Source organism: Typopeltis vanoorti, chromosome 18 (genome assembly GCF_054136105.1).
Source record: "Typopeltis vanoorti isolate ZY-2024b chromosome 18, IOZ_Tvanoo_1.0, whole genome shotgun sequence".
NCBI classification, from domain to species: domain Eukaryota; kingdom Metazoa; phylum Arthropoda; class Arachnida; order Uropygi; family Thelyphonidae; genus Typopeltis; species Typopeltis vanoorti.
The window spans coordinates 85247151-85261531 of NC_143566.1; positions in this window are offsets into that span (position 1 = coordinate 85247151).

The following is a 14381-nucleotide window of genomic DNA, read 5'->3' on the forward strand; positions in this document are numbered from 1 at the left end:
GATGTCATACATAGAAAACAACAGTTATAGAAGAAAATTTAAAGAAGCTGCTAATATGCTGATAGACCCAACCCAATGCAATAAAAATCAAGGTTTAATTTTCCATCAAGTGTGGTCAGCTCTAATAAAAAATCTACCTCAATCTGAGCTCGGACTGTATGAACGAGAACAAGAACACGTGACATCGTCCAGTATTGTTCAACATCAATAACGTTTTATATCTGCATTCTGTTATTTTAGTTTAGGAATAGCCAGACGGTTATGATTTGTATTTATTAATTCTCTTGTTTAAACTTTAAGTTATACTATTTACCCTCTGAAGATGTAAATCCTACGATTTACGAAACTTGTCGGGAACTATTATTTCAGTGTTTTATATAACTGAATAATATAAAAAAATGTGGTGTAATCGCCGAAATATATCTTTTGAACCAATTAGCCACAGAAGTCTGCGCGTGCAATATGTATTTATATTTTAAGAAAAAAATATTAAAAAGAAATAAGGTACTTTAAACTGCGTACAGAATTTTGTACAGAGCAGAATGTAATATGCCTTAATTGTACATATGTTAATACTCCGTATGATGATAATAGGAAAAAAAATTATTATTATTAAAATTATTATTATAGAGAAATAGTATCTATTGTTATTGTACATATAGAGTGTAAAAAATGCAAAAAAAACTGTAATAATCATCATTGTTAATGTTATAATAATATACTTTGTGTAAACAATTATTATTATTAAGTTTTAAAAGAGGTATACCGTGAGTAGACATATCGATACAAAATTAATAACGGAAAAAACTCACGTACAAAGATTATTTAATAGTATAATTTTCGCCTAATAAAAATATTTATTAGGCGAAATTTTTATTTATTTTTATTTTATTTTATTATTATTATTTTTTTATTTTTTATTTATTCATTTATTTTTATTTATTTATTATTTATTTTTATTTTTAGGAAAGTTATTGACCTTTTTAGTTATCTTACACCACCTACTTAGGTGGCGCTTTTTGGAATTGTCAGTTATTGTTTAATTTGAGCTTAATGTACTGAAGATGCCTGTGACACACAGGCGAAAATTTTACTATTAAATAATCTTTGTACGTGAGTTTTTTTCCGTTATTAATTTTTATCAATTATTATTATTATTATAAAAATATTATGTACGTGCAAGTATCTGTTATGCACAATTGTGTTCGTGTAATGTATTATAAATATTATATATATTATAATAATAATAATTATTATTATTATTATAACAGTTTCTTTCTTTGCTGACGTAATGAAATTATTCTGTTTCCAAGGAAACGGCAGGTTCATCAAAGTGAAAAAATTGTACAGGGTTAAGATCGTCATATTATTTTGAATTATAATAATAATAAACGAAATAAGGGATATTTCGATGATAATAAGTGACATTTTTCACTTATTTTCCTTAAGAAAATAAAATCCCATGGATGAATGTCAAAAATTAAATTAAATAAATAAATAAATAAAAAAAGCTCAGCAGCCCAAGACAGTTTCCGTATTGAAAGTATCCCTTGAGTAGAATGCAAGAACACCCCTTTAAATTATCCCAAAGCTGATTTGATCGGCAACAATTTAGCGTTAAGAATAGCTTCAAATATTGGAAAGTTTTCTCGTCTGAGTGTATCAATTTTATTAGCGAGCTTTCTTTTACCCTTTCCACTCCTCGCTAAATGTGTCCCCATCAAATAAATCACACTTCCCAATAATTTGACATAGAAGGCGGGAATTTGAATTCTGGGCATCCAATTATGTGTCGGCCATGTCTTCCATTAGGGTTAGTCTGGTTAGGCATTTGGGTTTGTTGATGAACAAGCGCATTTTCTTTCGCACTCCGGAACAACCCCTTTCTCACCGTGCACTAATTAGAACGAAGGGGGGGGGGATGCGAGTGACACATAGAGGGAGAAGGGAGAAAAGACCCATTAAGTGTATTACTTTTATTAAGCGCATTGGTAGACCGGATCTTGCGAAGTGTCTGTCGCTGCCACCAGACGTAGTGGCAGTCGCTCCTACTACTAATGCATGTATAATAGGGTTTATCACACAGTAGAGGCGCGGGGACTTGGCCACACCGTCTCGTTGTGGTTTGTTGTATCAGACTTTCGCGATGGTTCCAAGTTTCTTAATGACGTTTGGCCGACAGATGACAAAACATCACTCACCGACTGTCGATACTGATTCGGTCGTAAAATCTTTACCATTCGGACCAGTCTCGTGAGAAGTAAGCCTCCCCCCCCCCCCCCGATAGATCCACATCAGCTAATAATTAAATAGTCCTTGAGGGGGATCAGACTTGTGTGGTTCAATGAAGTTATTAGAATAAGGCAAAATATTTCTGTATGTACATTAAATCTGTTTTTCTTATAAATTTATTAATAAATTACTGGTACACAATAATCGCAGCAGTAATTTATTGCTGAACTGAATTAATAAATTAAAGAAAAAAAATTAACTATACAATGAAAAAAAATCACGTATCACAGGCAGTTTCCTTTTATCTATAATTATCTCAAATTTATAAGAAAAAGGCAGTAATGGGTTATGAGTAATTGACAGTTTTTTCCGAGGAAAAAATTGTCAGTTTCTGTTAAAATTACAATTGCTTAAAAACGCAAAATATAGATAATTAACTAACGTGAAATATGCATTTCAATTTTGAATTGCGCATGTGCAAGAAGTTGGGTTTCATCGTTCTAAAAACGTCATCAATCTCGTTCATAGCACGAGCAGTGATTGTTGATTTCTTTTCGCTAACATTCATTCGTAAATTCATACAAAATGTATTAAATACAATTTTATCTAATTGAATCAAGAAATGCATTACATAATTTTTTTTTCACTCGAAAACAAAACTTCGTGTGTGTTTTTGGAGAAAAAAACAAAACAAAACCGAACATCTGCTTATTAGAACATTAGCGAAAGCTTTCACTGATTTAAGAACTCTTTTTCTTAACCACCGGGGGCGTGGTGTCGAGTAAATAGAAAAGAAGAGAAAACAAAGAATAAAAAGAGGAAAACAATTTGCGAAAGTAGTAAATCGAGCCAGATCTCCTTTCTTCACACACAATCAGCTCTGTGTGCGCACTTAAAAATTACCAATTGCAATTTGATTGTTAGGCCAAATCTACTCACGGGTTGCAGCCCGTGCTGTGTCAACTAAGAACCGGGGACAAATGACACGCGCTTGGCATCATCAGACGACCACTTCCCGATCGGCAACTAAACAACATCCCGTAATCAATAGACTGGGAGATGTATTAGCCTAGCTCGTTCCAAAGCTACGTAGAAAAGAACAACCTAAACTTCCAAATTCCAATTACCTACTAAAGAATGGAGACTCCCTCTTTCAAGGGACGTCTTGACGAAGTGTCTTAAGGAGGGATGTCAGGGAACAAAGTTCACCAAATCACCGGCGTTGAATGAAGAAGTAAGTTTATCACTTGTTGACGGATTTAGAGTATGGGATAAGAAAAAAACGAAGTAACAGAGGGTGGGGGGGGGAGTGATGAGGGAAGTTAGGGGGAAGCGAACCGAAGATAAAAACACCAGCCTTACAAACCATCGGATACTTTATCAATAATGGAGCCATCCATCTTACAAGGGTGCATACTCCTTGGGATTAAAAGTCTATCCAGCTCCTCTGTAAGCCTCTGCTATTTACTTTTTCATTGAGAAAATGACTCCATTGTCCTCTATTACTTCGTCCCAGCCATCCAAATTGAATAGCTCTGATTGAAGTAAGTGCGTGGTCAGCAAACCGCCCTCCCTCCTTGCCTCCCCTCAAGACGCAAGAGATAAAAAGTTCCCACTTTCTATCGGAAAGCTAACTGTAGTTCCACATGGTTGCCCTAGGGTTCCTCAATCACACTGAAATCTTTTCGATGGAGCGGCTATTTAAGAAAATATACTCTTCTTCCACTTCTTGTTCGGCTCGATGTGAAAGGTGAAGACAGAGTGGGGACAAGGAACCGAAGGGGGGAGTCGGGGAAAGAAGACTGTTTACTTTGGAAATACACCGAAATGAAAAAACGCAATTTTCTCTATGGAACGAAAGTAGTAAATATAATAAATAATATATTTGCTTTATTATTTAGTAGTCAATATGCTAAACAGTATGACGAACTGCACAAATAGTACTAGAATACTTCACTAAAACAGTCATTTAACAGTGCAACTAACAGTGTTCTATAAGACAGAAAATAATCCGAAAAAGTACAAGGAGTATTATGAAATGGTACTTGAAATGTATAAATAGTACTACAAAATGGTGCCTGAAATATACTAGAAAATATCACGAAATGTATGAACAGTACTAGCAAATCGTACGCGAAAAGTATAACTGGTACTAGATAGCATAATATTCATACAACAGTATCAATGGCACTACAATATTTCATGAAATATTTGCTTAATAGTACATATAGTACTATAAAATAATAAAAGAGTACAATAAAACTGCTTAATGTCACGAATAGTATATCAATATATGAAATACTACATGAAAATATGCCAAATTGTACAATACTAAATTAAGGCATGAAATAGAACATGAAAAGTACGAATAATATATGAAATAGTATAAATAGTATTGAAACGCACTGAAATAGTCATTTAATACTTAGAAGAGTGGAAGGATTTTTCTTCCCGGAAACGGGTTTTATCATCCCATAAAAAGAGACAAACCTTCCAGAGAATACACGCAATTCACAGTCACAAGACATGAAATACTTTAGTCTAGTTTTAGTTGTTTCGGTCGTAAATCCAAACAACACCCTACGAATAGTACTAGAAAATAAACGAAAAAACAGCGAACAGTATGATTGGTATACGAAATCGTATGGGCAAGTGTACGAAATAGTACGAATACTGGAATTACGGGACTGTGTACACTAAGCGAATCGGTCTGAGCCTGAGTGGTCGATGGATCAAAGCCCGCTTTACCACTAATAAGTGGTGTGTCTGAATCTCACAGTGGTGTGGCTGTTATGAATAATTTAAGATAGAATCCATATGAAAAGTACAAAATATCACAAAAATAAATTTTGAAATTCCGTCAAAAGTAGTAAACTAAATAATACACTGAAATATCACAATAAAATACTTTTTTTTAAGGCAGAAAAGCTCTTCATTTTCTTGTCTAAATTTTAAAAGTAAAGTTACACTAAAAAATTGTTATAATTGTTGTAGGAGCCCTCCCGCGATGAGTCTACGGACTCCTTGGAGGTGTCACGAATAATAATAATAATAATAATAATAATAATAATAATAATAATTAACACGCTAGAATCAGCTATCCAAAGAGTACCAAAAATCCACTAAATAGCAATAGAATACTAAAATAATACTGAAATAAAAAATAGAATACACAAAATGCTTTGTATTGTACTGTTCATGAAAAATAACATTCATGTGTCAGTGCATTGTACTACATCTAATTGTTTATTTTAAACAATTTTCAGAAATTCGTCACGACAATACAGTACTACACAGAGATCTTATAGGCGTCGGCATCTCTTCTGTCTGTTTCGATTATTAGTACCTGAATCACTGGACAGATTACTACATGTTGTCGACCAGATTTAACTTTAGATGTCGTTTTGAATTATGACTGAAACAGCAAAAGCTAAGAGAACAGCCTGTTAACTGTGTGTATGTCCCTCTGCCGGTTTCTATGAGAATGTGAAACCCGATTTTTGAAATCCGTTGTTGCATGGATGCGGATCTCTACTTAAGTATCAAGACTCGAACGTAATCAGTAACAAAGACTTCCTTCAGTTAACAAGGTCTACGTTCGAATTCTGTGTAGAAATCGACAAGACTTTCTCAAGTGAAGGTGAATTAGATGGTTTTAATACCGGAAGAAATAAGTTTTTCCCATCCTGGAAATAAGCCAACCAGCCGGAGAACACACAACTAAAAATCGTACATCCACTACTTTTTGTACTTGGGTGGTCTTCTAGTTTGCCTGAACAGTATTAAATTTACTGAGCTGAAATTGCATACAGCAATTATTTTTATCTAAAGTTTATTGAGTATTGAGAGGTGCGTGAGCCTCCGTAGCTCAGTCAGTATAGACGAAGCAGACCTGAGGAACCTTTATCTGGTCTCTTTCGACTAAAGGTGAGTTAGACAGTCTCATACGGGGGTAGGTTTTTTTTTTCACCTGGAAACTCTGGTTTTTCGTCTTCCAGAATAGGCAAACCATCCCTTGAACACACATGGATTACAATCATGAGTATGTCCCAGTCATATGCCGGTCCCGGATAAAATTGGGGATGGGGGTGGCAATAGTGGTCTACCCCATAAAAAAAATCTCACCAAGAACACTTTATGTGCAATACCTACAAAGTCACCTAGGGTCGGAAATGACTGAAAGGGAAACACCACCAAGACGTGCATATATTTTATAAACACTATTTTTTAATTATTTTTATTTTTTATTTTTATCCTTTCTGGATAAGATTTCATGTAATTTTTTTACCATAACTGTAAACTGTATGAAACAAATACACCTTAAAGAAAAGAATTAAGAGACTTAAAACTAATTTTAATTTATTTTAATTCAAGTGTAAATTCAATTAAAATTACAGTAATTAAAAGGCGATATAATAATAATAATAATAATAATAATAATAATATTTTTAATAGTTAATGCTTTATTACATCTCAAATAAATTACATAGATATAATGTAAAATTTATTTTTTTTAACACTTTATTTTGTTTGCATACATATAATAATTACATTATAAATTAGAGAAATTACAAAATTTAAAGATTATAAAAATTACATTGATTTTTGAAATTTTTTTTCGCAATTACAATAATCATCTTTAATGATATTCCAGCTTGTAATGTGTAAAAAAATTCAGCAATGAGTGCAGCATATATGATTCATTTTCTACATTGCATTTCAATTAAAATTTTGATAATAATACTTTTTTGCATATATATATTTTTCCCAAATAATAATAATAATAATAATAAATAATAATAATAATAATAATAATAAATAATAATAATAATAATAATAATAATAATAATAAATTTGTACTTATTATTATTATTATGTAATAATAATTATTATTATTACATTATTATGTAATAATAATGTAATAATTTTTAAACAGCACAACATTAATTTGTGCTGTTTAAAAAGCGAAAAAGCATGTGTATAAAAATATATTTAATACACACACACACACACACACACACACACACATTGTAAATAGGGAACCGCTTGTGCAGTAATAACCACATTTTTCTTTCCCAACCAGCAGAAACAACAGTTGATCTTATTACACGCTTTAATAAATTCCCAAATAATTTCTTTGAAAAAGATAAGAAAATAAACAAACAAAAAAATGCAGTTCTTAGCAAAGGACATTTATACAAGCAACAACAACAAAAAATATAACCACGATAATTTGTTACTAAACAGAGTTTTAAATGTAATTTCTTGTACGGTAATTGCGTAATCGTTTCAACGACGCTTATTACGTTAGTCCTATTTCAACCCATTTCACAAGTCGTTATTTTAATCACACACACGAAGATAGTAAGCCCGTAATAACACAATGCAAATTAAATATATATATAAAGAACAAACATAACCAAATGGGCAGACATTTTTGTTGTAGGAAGTTAAAACTGAAGTATATATTTAAATACGAACCTATTTTTGCAAAGCGTCTACAAAATATTCAAATTACCAACTACCAAACGAAGGGAAAATTAAACTAAACATTACTGAAATGACAAGTTTTTTTGATATGAATCAAACAACTTAGAGGGCGTGCATGTACTTCCTCGTGACTACCAAACGAAGGGAAAATTAAACTAAACATTACTGAAATGACAAGCTTTTTTTTTTTATATGAATCAAACAACTTAGAGGGCGTGCATGTACTTCCTCGTGACTTCCAAACGAAGGGAAAATTAAACATTACTGAAATGACAAGCTTCTTTTGATATGAATCAAACAACTTAGAGGGCGTGCATGTGAGTAATTTTATTTTTATTTTTTTTCCCTCGGAAATACTAAGTTATTTCGAAACTTAGATTTAATGTCGCTGCAGTAGCCATTTCATTAGCTTTGTGAAATGTGCCTTGGCTTGCTATAACATCTTAGTGCTACTTGGGTAACTCGGAAAAAGGTTAAAAACAATTTATTTCATTTAGAAAAGCGGGCGCATGCTGTCAAATAGACTCTTAAGAAGGGAATGTAATAACTATTATATTTTTAGGAGATAGCGATTGAAAAGCGGGCAGTAGTTTTATTAAATACACATAACTTATATGTCTGTGTAAAGACAAAAAAAAAAAAAAAAATCTAGTTAGAAATGCTACAATCGAAAGATACAAGGCTTCTCATTTACGGTTCAATGCTCATCTGTTTCCTATTCCCCGGGCGACTCTATTTTCAATATTTGATTAGCATAATATCCCATACCGACAATAGTAGCGTTCGTGTGTGTATAACAATTTGAAAGAGAGAAAGAAAGAGCGAGTCAAAGAAGATAAAAAAGTTAAGGAATTATATAGAAGTTCATTTTAGTTGATCTTTGAGTCTTGTTGGGAATTTTAAAATAACATCAGCAGAGTATTTGAGTTCGTGCTTTTGCCCTGGAGCTTTGTCGGCCTTCATTTTATCAATGACAGCTGTGCTTGCGTCATGCACGGCTGGCTTCGGATAACTCCAGCATCACGCGGAGCACAGTTCATTTTAAAATCTAATTTACTACCCTGCAACGCGCCCTTGTTTCTTATAGAGCTATGAGTCGGAAAAACTTTGATTACTCAGTAGGGCATGGATGATCACCACAGAACATGCTATGAATTTAGAGTATCCATTGCCAACAAAGACTCTCTTCTGCTGTCTCGGGATAGCTGCAGGGCTCGCGATGTCTGTTCTTTAAGTAAGATTTTTTTTTTATCTTTATTTCTTCCTTCCGTCCCCCTCTTTCTGCTCCCTACCCCCTTTTGCTGTTTCTCCGTCTCTTGGTGGTGGTACTGTTCGTTTATTGCATTTTGTGAAAACGAAGTGTAAATTAATGTAGGGAGATTGACAGTAGTGTTTGCCGTTTGATTGCTTCTGATTAAATGAAAAATACTGGGCTTATTCTCCTTTCTTTTGACTTTTCTCTGCCCCCCCCTGCACCTTGCTTTCAGTCTGAAAATAAACGTGCATCTATCGGTCAGTTTGTCTTTTATCTCTATTCAAATCTTCACTGTGTCACCAACGTCCTTTATTTTATCTTCAAGCCTCTGATTAGCTTGGCAGTTGTCTCACACCAGACAAAGAAAATCATCTTCTATGGAAAGACGTTCACCAACATTCTTGTCCACAGTCTGTTGGTTAGAGAGCGAGTTGTGCTATCTACTCGGACCAAATCAGGTCGGCGCTACTTACGAAGGTGAGCTGAAAAGTTCTCGGCCTAACAATGAAAAAACAAATTTATAATTTTACAATTATTTTATTTTTTCAATAATCTCCCTTATATAGTCATAATCTCCCTTAAGACATACATTTATTCGAGAGATGCTCCAGCGCCATGATCTCGTCCCTGTAGTGGTTCTCAGTAAGATCTGAAAAATACCTCTCTACAGCTGCAATCAATCACCTCTTGATTCGAAGAAAAACTCTGACCAGCGAGGAAAAGTTTTAGTTTTGGGAAGAGATAGAAATCAGAGGGAGCCAAATCTGGTTAATAGCGTTGATGTTCCAAGAATTCATAGTGCAGATCCCTTAATTTTCCCATTGCCAAAACACCTTTGTGGGCAGGTGCATTGTCCTGATAAAAGATGATTTTTTTCTTCTGCAAACCGAGTCTTTTCTCTCACGAATTTTTTCGTCGAGTCTGGTTAAAAGATCGGAATAATATTCCCCGGTTTACCCTTTTCAAGATAATTAATAAACAAAATGCCTTTAGCATCCCAAAACACCGATGCCATGACCTTTCCTGCTGATGGAACCGACTTTGTATTCTTTGGCGCTGAACAACTGGCTTCTGTCCACTGTTTTTACTGCTGTTTGGATTCTGGTGTGTAATGGTGAATCCAAGTCTCATCCATAGTAATAAATCGACGCACAAAATCAGTTATATTCTTGTTAAAACGCTCCGAGCACTGTACAGAGATTTTCATGCGAGTGCGTTTTTGATCTGCTGTGAGCAAGCGCGGCACTCATCTTGCGCTAAACTTTTACATTTGCAATTTTTGCAATTTAAATAAATAAATAATAATAATCCTTCGTTTCCCCAAGGTGCTATATATAAAATAATCACGTTAATGATATCGTAGGCGAAATCCATCCCGTCTTCTTAATTTATTAATGAATGTAATAGCAAGTAGTAGTCGGGAGTGATAATGAGTATTGAGGCTATTTGTTTAAGATCTCAATTGTTTCCACAAGATGGCCGTAATATTAACAAGGTGGAGTAAATTTTACAACTGCTGGAGTAAATCAACTGTCTGAGAAATCCCTTGCAAAACTGGCGCATGCACTGCCGGTGTGTCTTCGTTCATTCTGGTACCAATCACTTATTCAAATATCATTCTTCGCCATCTTCAAAGCAACAGTAGAAACTCTTGTAGCAGCATTTTTGAGAAAGTTAATAAATCCAATATTTCAGAACTGTAAGGAAAAAAAAAAAGATCTGATGCACTATCATAGGCTGATCACTATCAGCCCGTTAGCAGCTCTTAGTATTCGAGAGTAGGCTGGAAAGGTGTGATGGTGATGATCTCCATAAAGGAACTGAGGTAGAACCATGAAAAAGAACAAATGATTACAATTTGATGAAATTAAAAAAAAAAAAAAACTATTTTTTTTTTTCCTGCAGAAAACTCAAAGTTTAGCAGAGGTTGTTGTTGTTATCCGGATTTATGGTGTTGAAGCGACTTCAAGTTCTTCATATGAGACCATCTTATAGCAGATACCCCTAGCCACTCCTCAAACAATAGATCTCTTCCTGAGTAGTAACCCTTCTAAACATACTACGGAAATCGTTCGCCCCTCTAAGGCAATCACACTGCGATCAACATTTCTTCATTTTTCCCTCATGAAGCATTACTCACGCAGGCCTTGCAAGAATCCAGATGCTCTCTGACATTATAAGAAAGCCAAGCAGAATGATTTCGTCTCATTTCCTTGGTTGGATTATTAATTTCCGTCTTCTAATCCAAACATTTGTAATGAATATATCACCGAAACAATTCTTATTAGTATGCAAATATTCGTTCCTCATTCTTCTTTAAAATGATCATTCCTAATCTTAGTCTTTCATTCAAGAAGTGTGCAAAGTGGAGGAAAGGAATAGCTTTCATACAGATATTCTTTAGAATTTCCTACTAATACAGGAAGGCCGCTCTATTCTAATCCTCTTCCACTTATTTAGCAATGACCTCCTTCCTAAATCCGAATCCTATCTATAGCTTTGCTGATCATAATACATTCCTCTTCCTGAGAATTCCATTCTTCTTCTTGAGGAGGAATTTCATTCCTTCTCCAAAAGAATTGAGAAGTGACAAACCTTGTTGTACTCAAATTCTGTCCTGCATATGCTGTTGAAAAGCTCTGTGATCCGCGACCAATATTTTAAATATTGCTATTCATGCCATTTTTATAATGCAGTGAGAAAATCATCTTGTCAAATTCTACTTAACGAAAATACATTTCTATCTTCTTAAAAAAATAATAATAAAAAATAACTTCACCCCCCTTACCTTTCATCTTTTGTTTCTTGGGCTGACATTTATTTCTATTTCTAAACTTTGAATCATCCTCGTTTTCCTCTTCATCCATTGTTTTCTAAAAAATAAATAGAATGTTCTGTGTCAGAGGACATTATTTTTTCACCTGTACATTTACCAGTGGCTGCTCGTGGCTTGAAATCGTGGGGGGTGCTACAACTTTCGAAATATACATACACACTGTAAGTACAGTATTTGGATAAAATATCAAAATTACGGTAAAAATTGAAAAAAAAAAACTAAACATGAAAAAATATTGTTTATTATCGATAAAATGATACAGTTTGGTATAATTCAAAATTACTTAAAAATAAAATCCATTCCTTTAATTGTAATTAAAGGAATGGATTTACAATTTTTGGACATTACAATTAAATCCTTTAATTGGTCCAAATATTTAAAGAGACGGAGTAAACACGATAAGCACTACGAACACTCTACTACAGGCGCAAACTGCATACAAACAACAGTGGAACTGCGCGACGGACAGTGCCGCATTACGCTAATAGCTCGCATCTCACTATGACGTCCATTGCGCGCGTAGCAATATGACACTGTGGTAAACACAGTGCCGCTAGCGTCCTTCGCCTTCCTAAGTGCTACAAGATGGATTTTTATTATTTTTTATACAAAATAAGAGAATTGTATAGGATTGTTGATGATAAAATTAAATATTGCAAGCAAATATAAATAAATGAATAAATATATTTATATATCCAGAAAAATTTGGGATGCTGCAGTTCCGTAGTGCCTATGCAGGAGTCGTCCCTGACATTTATTCACTTTGTCAAAATCGGCTACGCCTTCGATAGTGCGCATGCTCATATTTCGGTTTTTTGATGTAGTCCACATGTGATAATTGATGTCCACATGTTTGGATCACTGAATCAGAAACTTTTATTTAATGCTGATCCTCTTCAATTCCCTTCGCATAGTTCGGTGAGATGGGAACAGCCTTCATTAAATATTTCGGTCAATTGCTGCTCAAAGGAAGTTCTGTTTGTCCATACAAGCTTCTCATTTGATAATTGTATTGCATCTATTTTTTTTAGCGACCTGCTCGTTTCACATGCATGATACAATGTCTTTCACACAAGGCTTAATGAGCGTCTCACCAATTGTATGAGCTTCACCATGAAGTGCAATGCGGTAACTCACGCGAAAAAGATGCCTCTGTTGCATTTTCAGTTGTAGCAATTGTAGCCATTTGAAGTTTAGATTTTTCTAGCGAGTCGCGTCGTCTCTTAAAAAAATTTATATCTTTTCCTTTGTAATCAGTGTGGTTCGTGTCGAAGTGCCTACGAAGTTGAGCTGGAGCCAAAGGACTGTTTACTAGTATTTTATTACATAAAACACACATTGCATCAGGAGCATGCGTATTGTCAATACACGTAAATCCATAATTTAAATAACTTTCATGGTACTTCCGTTTTGGTCTGTTCTTAGATGACTCTTGTTCTTTAATATTAGCTTTTGAAGAAACCACAGTTTGCAATTCCATATCTTCTTCAATCATACGAGATGTGTCAGCAGAAGTACTTGCTCCTCCTTGCGTTAAAGTTCCTGTCTTTAAACAAGAATCCACGGGTAATTTTTTCAATAATATTCAAATTCCAATATTTGTCAGAGCTATAATAAAAACAAATAGAATTGTGTTGTAAAGGTAAGTTTAGTATGAAAAACAATAAGATTATAAATAAGAAATGTCGAATAATATAAAAATAAATGAATAATGCAAAATAGTAAAAAAAAAAAAAAGACTGCAACACACAAAAGTAAATACGAATTGTAACAATACTCGTAAGAAAGTACTAAACCGTGTCAAATAATGTAAAAGCAATTGTAATCAGAATGATTTGATAAAATGTTCAGTAACAAAAATTAAACAGTTCGAAATAAATCAGATATTAATTATAAAAGTAGTTAAAAGAGTAAGTAGAATTCCTTTTTTAAAAGACTTAGGGCTCGGTCCCAACAAATTTACTCATAAATACCTTTCCAATTTTTTTTTAAAATTGGAAAGGTATTTATACATTAACATAAGTATTAATAATTCATTATGGCATAATCATAAAGAGTATTAGTACACTTATGTATACGATGTGGCATGTTGACAAATATAAAATTACATTTAAATTAGTTATCAATCACTGGACTAACGAAATCTTGTAGCATGCTGTAGTTTCCTCAGGCAAACCCTCTCCCCCAGCCTTGTTTCCATAAATCCCTTCCTTTTCCCCAAAGAAGCGCCCATAAATATAATAATAATAATAATAATAATAATAATAATATATATATATATATATTATTATTAAGAGTAAGTAGAATTCCTTTATATATAATATATATATATATATATATATTATTTAAAAAAAAAACGCGGGTTTTCTAATTTAATCTTCCCACCTTGCCTCAACCCCCCACGTTTCCTATCCCCCCCCATTTAACGGACTAACAGCAGAAGTATGGGAGAACGAAGACATCCTAACATCCAAACAAGGTATGTGCAAAATTTCTTCCTCTTATTGGTCTTCATATATTTACCTCTAAAATGCACTTATAATACCTTAAAAAATTCTTGAGTAAAAA